The sequence below is a fragment of the Varanus komodoensis genome, unplaced genomic scaffold (genome assembly GCF_004798865.1).
Source record: "Varanus komodoensis strain SLA01 unplaced genomic scaffold, ASM479886v1 scaffold22, whole genome shotgun sequence".
NCBI lineage: Eukaryota > Metazoa > Chordata > Lepidosauria > Squamata > Varanidae > Varanus > Varanus komodoensis.
Genome location: NW_025335606.1, coordinates 11,805,183 through 11,815,450, shown reverse-complemented (window position 1 = coordinate 11,815,450; position 10,268 = coordinate 11,805,183).

The window sequence follows — 10,268 nt, the reverse complement described above, 5'->3', positions numbered from 1 at the left end:
CTGACTTTTCCAAATCATGCAGATTCCACAGACATGTAAATTATAAGAAAAATATCCAGAACTGTACACAGATTTACTCAAACAAAAAGGTGAGAGTTGCTGTAAAATGTACTAATGTAAGCATGATTATTGCACCCCCCCCATGTTCTATGTTTTTCTGATCTGTCTTCAGACTCTGCTGTCTAGCAATAGTTTTTGTGCACTTTTGTGTTGATTTTATGCTGAACTAAGAAAAACACTCAAAATGGTCTGGAATGGAAAAAGTTCCAGAAATTATGGGGGATTGATTTTGCCAAGGAGTGTGCGTGTAATGTGAACCCATCAATAAGCAGATGACAGAGCAATGACTGACAGTTTGCAAAACACAGATGGGCCAGTTCAAAAGGTGTCTGCACAGCTCCACCTTACAGGGCTGTTGTAAGGTTTCCTGAAATAATACATGAAATATTCTGAGTGCCTGAGATGAACGTTATGTATGCTGAACATTGTTGCCAGTTACCCAAACCTTCTTTGGTACATTACGTTTCTTTTCTGGAAACTTATTGAATCAAACGCAGGGAACTAGCTGCCCATCACACATACACATAAACATGCACCCAGCTGGAGAGGAGGGATGCATTCATGGGCTGGAAAATTTTTTTTGTGAATATTCTTTCCTAATCTGCTCCACAGAAATTCCTAGAACTGGTCTGGGGAGGTTGTGAGGGAAAAATCACACTTTGTTTTATTTATTATTGTTTATTTATCTAAAACATTTGTATGTCACCCAATTGTGCCACAGAATCTCTGGGCAGCTCACAGTCATAAGATAAAACACAATAAAAACTAGCTGTAACACATTAAAAACACAAGGTTAATAAAATATGGATAAAAATACAAAACAGAAGGCTGAGTAGCATTAAATATTAACCTATGTTTTAAAAGAATGTTTTCCTACATTCATAATGCTGGAGTGGAAGAAACTGCACATCAGAAGATGCATATCAAGATAAACTTATTCCATGCTTCAACATGTGCATTTTGTGGCATGGTAATGTGGTGCAGTCTAGATCTTGTGGCATGCCCAGTGTGGAGTATTTCCTCCCTCCTGGCCCCCTTCCCTGTCTTTTCAAACTCAAGGACGCCAACTTTGCTGCCAGGTGCTGCAGCTGTGTTTTTAGCAGCAGCTTGAGAGGCAAAGATTAATAGGGGGCCATGCTTATCTTTGCTTTGAAAAAGATTCCCCTGCTTTTCGCCCTGCAGTAATGGGCTCAAGAGGCAGGTTTCTCTTACCATGTTGACCCCCGTTCCTGGTCATTTGGTAACCCTACTTGTGACTGACCTTTCCTATGAGCTTGCCCCACTGTCAGGGGATACAAATGGGGCCCTGTGTTGAGGAGGCCGCATTAGGCAGCCCCGATGGGTCTTGGTGCTCTTTCAGTGGAGCATCTCATGCGATGATCTAATGAGCGGCCTTTATCCATCGGCAGTCTGCATCCACCAGCCCCGCTCCTCCCAGGGCACAGGGTCAGCACCTTCAGGTCGGGCCCAGGGAAGGTCCTTGTATTATCATAGGCTTCTGATTTGGCAAGGCTGCAGGCCAAGAGGAAATAAAACCAACAGCACGGGCTCATTCGGGATAAGCTGAGGAAGGGATTCCCTGGAACCCAAACACACACAGGCTGCGAGGTTCCTTTATATTTACTTAAAATTCTTATGCCCCATCTTCCTCCAGAGCAGGGACAGAGATTACAATATTAATAAAATAAGTACATGTCGCATTATTTCCTTTGCAGGCAACCGTATGCAGATATATAGGCCATGTGTGTTGACTCATAAGTAAGTCTAATGGGGTTCAGTGTCCCTTGCACCCAGGTAAGTGGGTAGAAAATTGCAAGAGTATTAGCTGCTGCTTTATACCAAGCCAGACTGTCGGTCTATTAAGTTCAGTATTGTCTACACCAAAAGGCAGTGGCTGTCTGGGTTTTCAGGCAAAAGTCCTTCTCCACCCTGCTTGGAGATGCCAGAATTTGAACCCAGGATCTGCACAGAGAGACCGCTAGCTACCAAAAAGACCCCCAGCTTGGACCTAAGGACAAAGACAGACGAACAAAGCACAGGGCAATTTACTTTTGCTCCAAAGTCTTTCTCTGCGTGTCTTTAAAAGTCCTTGTCTCCTATGGGCAATTTATTTGTAAAAAGAGGTGTAGGGATGGCAGAGAGGAGGGAATTCGATTCTGAGGGTTTGGTGGGGACAGGCAGAAAGATTCAAGGGGTGGGGGAGAACAGGTGAAGAAGAACATGTGGGCAAAAACCAGCTAATGCAGGGGGATCCGATGTAAAAGAAATCAACAGGGCCTCTGGATCTTTATTTGGCAGTGCCCACCGGGGCTCCAAATGAAAGATTTGGGGCTTTAGCCCTAGTGTGCTATCTCTATCTCTGCCACTGCTTTTGCATTCCAAGTATGTCATCTACCACTGATCTAGACTTCCCCCATACTTAAAATATATTTAAAACGATAGCCTTCATCTCTCTCTCTCTCTCTCTCTCTCTCATGCACGCACGCACGCACGCACGCACGCACGCATGCTCAGACTTTCATTAATCCCCTATTTTTGTTCCATCTCCCACTTTTATCAGGCTCTATTGGTAATTACTCATTAGGAAACCCAATGATTTACTCACAGTGCTTGTAGCATGTCGTTGATCCAAAACCATTTAAAAATGATACTTTATTGATTCTCTTTTAGACAGAAAAAGTTCAGTAAACATTCTTTGTGTAAATACACATTCATCTTTCAGTGTCAGTCTTTTCGTGATGTATTTCCTGCCTTCTGCCTGTTAGCACACTGACAACTGTACACACACACACACACACACACACACACAGAGTAAAGAATGTGAATTAGGAGGAGAATGCATGAATCTTGCACATTTCCCAATCAACACACAACTCCCTGCATGATGCAGGACAGTATGTACAAATGAGCGGTGTGGGTAAAATCCACCTTGGCTGGCCATTGGGTGCATTCCAAGGGTGGGGACTCATTCTCCAAACTGCTAGTGATCTTCACATTCCCTGCCACCACTTGGAAATTCTCCATATTGCCCAAGGAATGTGTGAAACATCCTTTTGAGTGTATTATTATGATTATTCTTGTTTCAGGCTGAGAGTTAGTGACTGGCCTGAAGTCACCCAGTGCCCTTCATGGTGAGAGGAGGCCAGAGAGTGCAACTCTAACCAATATACAATACTGCCTCTTCAGCTTGTGAATCGGTGTACATTGGTTTAAGATTTACACTGTAAGAAAAGAGTGCAATTATCAGAAGGGTGTGAAGTGCTGAAGAACCTGGAATCATGTGTTTTTATTATTTTTATGGTGATGACTAAAAATAATATCCTACAAAGCCTGGATCTAAATATTTGGAACTGTGCAAAATTCCCCCTCGTCTCAATTCATGCCTTCTGTATCACTTGTTTGTGTTTCAAAGTTTGTCCCTAAAGCGTTCCTGTACTCCACCTCTGATGACTACAGTTCCCAGGATGCCTTGATGCAGAGAGGGAGGTGCCGCTGGAAAAGAAAGGGGAAGAAAGAAACTGATGGTGCAAATGAGTTTAGGAAATTAGGATAAGAGGGAAAGTGGGGCAATCAAATTTGTAATTTTAAGTTTTCAGGGCACGTCTTCCTTGACAAAAGGAAATTAAATCTGACTTTTTCTGCAGTCGGAGCGTCCACATCAAATACAATGGCAATTGATCGCGTCTGAAAAGTGCCAGTTCAATCAGGTGTCTCTGCCCAGACATTGTGCGCATGTGTTCACCTCGTTTTTATATTTTACTGACCTGATTCCTCTGGCAGTGGGTTGGGGGGGGGGGGTGGGGGGTGGAGCCAAAAGCAATATGGGTGGGACCAATAAAAAAAAAAAACTACTCAGAAGTAGCATATTGCAGCTTAAAAGCTGTTATTGCCAGTAATTTAGCATTGGGGAGGCATTTCCATATTTTAAAAGAGCTGGGAAGGGACCCGGCAGAGAAACCACCAAAGGCTCAGTGGTTGTGGGAAAGGGGATGGAGCCAGGAGAAGGAGTGTGGCCATCTGAAGAACCCCTGGATTCTTCAGACCCCATGTTCTCTGCCCCACCATTGGCACTGCTGGGTGTGTGTGAGGAAGAATGCTAGCACCCTCTGAAAGTCACTTTTCCCTGTCCCAGTTGCTGATTCGCTGTGATTATGTAAAAGACATGCTGTGCTTTTATTTTATCCAGTGCTTTTCTTGAGTAGCATCTTTAGATATACATAAAAAGTGTTTTCTCAGCGAGAACAGGCAAAACACATACCACAGAAAGAAAGGCAAAATTCTGAGCTCCCCAGGCTAAGAATACCTACCAAATACCTACCCTCAAAAGAGTTTCAAGGCAATGTTTAGACAGAAAAAAATCCTACAGCTCCCAGCAATGCTGACCGAGGGATGATAGGTGTTGTAGAACCCTTTTCTGTCTAACTTGCAAGGGTTGTGTCCTTCGTTGGCTAGCTGGGCCTTCTGGAAAGCAAAACAGCACCTTCCACACCCCTTTAAATTGTTAATGGATTATTTATTATTGCATTTTATCCCATCTCTTCCCTTCTTGCAAAAGCTTCCAGCACAGCTTAGATTAGATATAAAAGTAAAATATTCAGGAGAGGAAGCTGGACTTGGTAAAGGCAAAGAGAGGTGTCTGGGGGTGCAGTACCTCCTTACCCAACATGTAAGTAAGTGGCTGGGTTTAGACAACATGATAACCATGGGTTGTCACTGTATTGTGGGTTGTTGTTGAAACATGGTTTAATGTATTGTCTGAATTCAGTCATGTTAACAAACTTTGTTAACCATGATTAACCCATTAAGAGAACCCATGGTTTGTTGTTGGCTTGTGAACTGTAGGTTATTTGTAGTTAAGAAACAATGGCTTGTAAGCAAGGCAGTCTTCAAAGAGCACAATCGCCCGTGTCTCAGCTATAACCCATATTCAGTCAGTGACTGCAGGTTCTTTTGTTGTCTGAACTTGGTCAGGATGTGCAGAAGACAGGGTGGTGGTGGTGAGGTGTAGAACACCTTCATGCAGATTTATTGCTTTGCTTTAGACTGGCTTGGAGAAAGGTATCTTGTATTTTGGGATGCTGATATATGATTCTGAAAAAACTATCTTGAGCAGTCTTTGGAAACACAGAGAAGAAATGTTTACATTGGGGGTGGATAACCCTTTTGGAAGACCTAGTAGGTTCAGGTAATCTTGGTTGAAATTGGGAGGGTGCCTTCACTGATCAATGAGTGCAGGGTGGGGGGGGGGTCGTCACATAACTCTAAGCTTTGTTCCGTATGCAGCACTGGGGTGAGGTGCGGGGGGAAGAGATACCCAGGCTTCTCCTTCCGAAAGGGGCTTTGTGCAGCATCGCCTTTACTGCCGTTGGAGTTGGGGGACGGGGCAGAGCGGGGTAGAGCGCCTCCAGAACTCCGCACAAGCAGGCCCTTGAGATCATTTGCTGTCCTTGCAGGCAGATTGATGGTGTGGAAGGAGTCATTTCACATTTCCTCAAAGCCACGAGAAATTCTTCAAGGGTTTCTCAGAGGTGGGTCAAGCACAAGACCCCCACTCCCCACCCATGAGAAATTCACCACAGGATTCTCTCTTAAATTATTTGTTTTGGAGGAGGACAAAGACATTCTATTTTCTAACAAAGACCACATTGGATGAAAATGGTAAACAAAGAGTAGAAGACATTTTTGGCAGCACACTGATCATTTCAATAATCCAGAATGGGGCTGGGGAAGGGTGTGTTTGGACTTGCTTTTGACCTTCACTGTAGTAACCTGCTTGCTCACCTGTCCCAAGGTGCTGAAGGTGCTCCTACCTTTCTTACACACTGGCTCTCTGCTTGTCAGGTAAGCCAGGCATAGTGGAGCTGGGAAGGGGGATGGGGAGAGGCAGCCGCTGGGGGCAGTGGCTGTAAGAGGGAAGAGGTCCATGGAGGGTGCCTTTTAACCTGTAGTGCTCTTTGGACGGAGCTGTTGTATAGAAGGGAAGGGAGATCATCCCAAAATTGGCTGGAGGACTCTTCCATGAATGGAGACCTTCCTCCTGCAAAGGTGGATCTTGCTTCAAAACCACGATTGTCTGTCTATCATATGAGACAAAGCTTGAACTGAAGAAAATCTATTTGTTCTTTTTCTGTCTCTCCCCCCCCCCACCCCCGGCCCACTTTTTCCGGTGCCATCAATAGACAGCTATGTTCCTGTGGTGTCTCCTGGGATACTGCTGCAGCACAGAGGGGGAAGGAGATGGCTGGAGAGAGGAGAGTCTGTCGGGCACATCAAGTTAAAAATCTGTAAACCACGTGGGGTTGCTTATTGTGATGTGTGAACCCAGCCACGATCTGTTTGAAGCTTATGCAAGGCTTGTTCAATCGTCAAACAAGTTTGCAGGACACGGTCAACCCCTCACAATGATCATGGCAGCTGGCCTGCACCAAAGCTCTTTTTCAGAGGATTAACCTGCCATGGGCTTTTAAGAGAAGCCTCTGGCTGATGTGTGATTTCTCAATCTTTCTACCTTTTTATGGTATTGCATTGCATTCTCTTTCTTGCCTGTTATTCAGGTTGGATTATTTTAATGGCTTCAGTGCCAAACACATTTGCTATTGGGATTCGGTTCCAAGCAAGCATGGGCAGGAAATGGGATGCTGGTGTCTTAAACTATTTTTACCGTGTTGCAGAGTTTTGTTGCTAGCTACTATGAGCAAGTGAAGGGCAGGATGCAAGCCCTTAAAACAAAAACGAATATCCCTCAAATTGGAATGGCTGGATAAGTGAACAAGTGAATCAGCTATGCAGGACAAGCACTGCTGAGTCTCTTAAAGTGGGGACTAATTTTCATTCAAATATTTTAAAGCATATGACGCACTCTCACTCCAGTCGAGCTTGGAGCCACATGCAAACTTCTAGGCACACTTTCCTTGCTGCTCAAACAGTATCTTGTGCTAAATTTGCAAATCCCCAGCTCCAATCAGCAGATTCTGTACCTGCAGCCCTGGAAAATAAGCTGCAATCATGTGAATGAACAGTCAAGGAGAGGGTGGATATAGTCACCCATCCATGGTGTTTCTGCACCCTGCCAAACCACCGGACAATTATAGTTTATCGGTGCACAAATGGTCAGGCTTCTAATTTGCAGGACCACAGCTGCACACCTTGGCTGGTGCACCGATCACAGCTGGACTGGGGCCATAAGAAGAAGAGTCATGTTGGCTCTACCGGCTCCACCCAGCCCAGAGTTCTGTCCGCAGTGGCCAAGCCACAAGCAGGGCATGAGTGCAAAGCACCCTGCTGACCATGTTCCCCACAACTGGTGCCCAGACCCCTGAGGCAGGAGGAAGCACACAACATCAGGACGGTGCTCACTGATGATCTTCTTCCCCATGAATTGACCGATTCCCTTTTCAGGCCGTCCAAGTTGGTGATCCACGCTGCTTCTTGTGGTGAATCCCACAGTTTGACCATGTGCGATGTGAAGAAGTACCACCTTTTATCTGTCTGAAATCTGCCACCAGTCAGCTTTACGGGGTGGCCCTGTTGGGTTCTGTTATTCTTTACGGGACGGCCCTGTTGGGTTCTCTAGGAGAGAGGGAGAAAAGGTCTGCCTTCCCTTTTCTCAACACCATGTAGATTGTTAGACCCACCCGCTCCGTCTGCCTGTGCTTGCCCCCGGGCATTTCCAAAGCTGTTTGAAGGTCCGAAGGTGCCAAGAGAACGCCAGAAGAGCCACGCTGGTACAGGCCAAGCTCCCATCCAGTCCGGCATTGTCTTCTCGCGGTGGCCAGCCACCTGTCCACCGGATCCACAGGCAGGTGTGGGACTCCCCGCCCCTGCCCCTGTTCCCCAGCAATCAGCATATTTGGACATCAGAGGTAGCATACAGTAATCAGGACTTCTGTCTGATGATGCTGAAAATAAGTGAACTGAGCAGAGCATCTCAAATTAATAAAAGGCGGGGAGGGAAAATGAAAGGCAGAGAAAAGACCCAGTGGGGATGGAGCTGGTTTCCAGTGGACAATAAAACATTTTATTTAAAAACAATGCATCCAGTATCATGTTTTGGCACATGGGTCAATGTGGCAGGCATGTCCACACCTGACAATGACATTGTTGAAAGATTCAAAAGGAATCCTAGCAAATCCCCCCTCCCTGCAAAATTAAAAATGGAAGAAAACAAAACAAACAAAACACTTTCAATCACCACAGTAAGAATGCAGGATTCCTTTACAAGAAAAAGAAAAGGAAAAAGAAAACACACTTTTGTGTACAACCCAGCCAGAGCAAGCCCCACTTTAACCCTCTTGATTTCAGCTGGAGAAAGGCGGGCAGGTTCCTAACACTCCCATTGAAATCAATGGGAGCACTGAAAATACTTCGTTTTGCCTGGATCACACCCTGTGATTTACAAGCCGGAGAAAATATTTACATGTACATTACATGGTACAGATCATTTTCCAGTCCTAGAGTTGTGACCCTGTTTCATACATCTTGAACTCACAATGTCCTGGAGCTGAACTGAGTTCTAAAGAAGCTCAGGGCAAATCCATTAAGCTTTTCTCCTTTGTGAGCTCCATCAGAATGAAGGGAAGTTGGGTGGTGGAGCAAGTCTTCCCCTGGAATCCTAGGCATATCTATCCACAAGGAAATGACTCCACAGTCAGTGGGACTTACTCCCCCGTAACTGCCTTGCGGATCGCAGCCTTCATCTCTAATGTTGGAGCTTGCTGGTGGACTGGTCTCCCTGAATGAGATTGCCTTGGAGGTCATTCAGAGAGCCTTTGATCCCACATGATCCCTCTTCTGAAACCTGGCGCTGCTTTCCATGGCACTCACCTGAGATTATATTCTGACTTTTAAGTGTACATTTACTACTTGAAAAATAAATACTTTCTAATATGGCTATTTAAGAACAAATAGTTGGCTGATGCTAATGGCAGGTTTTTTAAAACAATATCTGTGTATGTCGATGTTCATGTCCCTTTGCATGGAACACTAAGATCTTTAAAGTAGTTCACATTTATTTACAGGATTTTAGTCTCTGTTTACAAACTCCACTCATATTTCCTTTTCTTTGCACTTTGTGTATTTGGATGGGGGGTGTGTGTGCGTGTGTGTGTTGAGGGGAGAGGGGAATTGGGAACAGAGTTTTTGGATGTGTTCAGTGAAGCAGTTCTGCAAAACTCAACACATGCAGCCCGTGACTTTCCAGGAGAGAACCCATCTGGTTGTGCAGGAAGGCATCTCAAATGCCTGACTAGCAGTCCACCTGAATCTTTCCTCTTCCCTCCCCATCCCTGTTTCCTTACAGGCCATGCCTTTTTTGATTGAAAGGCAGGTGGGGACTGGGTTTTGCTGCTTACCTATAAACCACTCCAGGAGCCAGTTTTAGCTAAAAAGTGGGGTAACAATACCACAAGTAACAACAATAAATTGGAAGTTTCCTCAAACACCTGAAGAACTAGTGTGCACGGGAGGGGAGGGGGGCCTTACCTTGGTGAGTCAAAGCTCATGCAAGTCTGCTTTAAATGGAAGTATGCCTGGCAGTACAAACCTGTAAACCCTATGAAATCAGCCCAGGTAAATTAATTTCATTTTACCGGGCTTTGGAACCACCTGGATGCTGTACTGGGTAGGCAGACTTCAGCCTTGCCGGATCTGCTTTGTTGGATTAGGTTCCTGAGTCCCATCAACTGGAGTCCAGGGCAAAATTGCTCAGGGGGACATAGATACACCTAGAATGCAGTGATGGGGTGCCTCTGCGCTAGAGCTCAGTCAAGGGTGTGCAGCCAGGTAATCTTACTCCCTGGACTTAATGTCCTACTGGGCTCCCCTGGGGTTGATCACAGGAATTGTTTCGGGTGGGGAGCGTGCAGTAATGCCTTCCTTTCCCTGTTCGCCAGTTGTCACCTCATGCTTGCAACTGTGTCGACATTCTGTGTTTACAACAAACAGTTTGCCAACTCTGATGTTAAAAAAATACTTCAAACATGCGTATTTTTGCATTCACCTTAGGCTTTTTTCTGTCTAAAATGCATAGGGTTGCACCCTTAATTATTTTGAAATAGAGGTGGTGTCGGAAACCCTTGCCTGTGTTTTGCAAATCACCCAGCAATCTAGTAGAGGTCCCCCTCTCCCTTTTGTCTGCTTTCGGTTATATTGTACAGACCCACTGAAAATCATGCATACTGGAATAAAGGGATCTTGAGTGAGATAAGAGC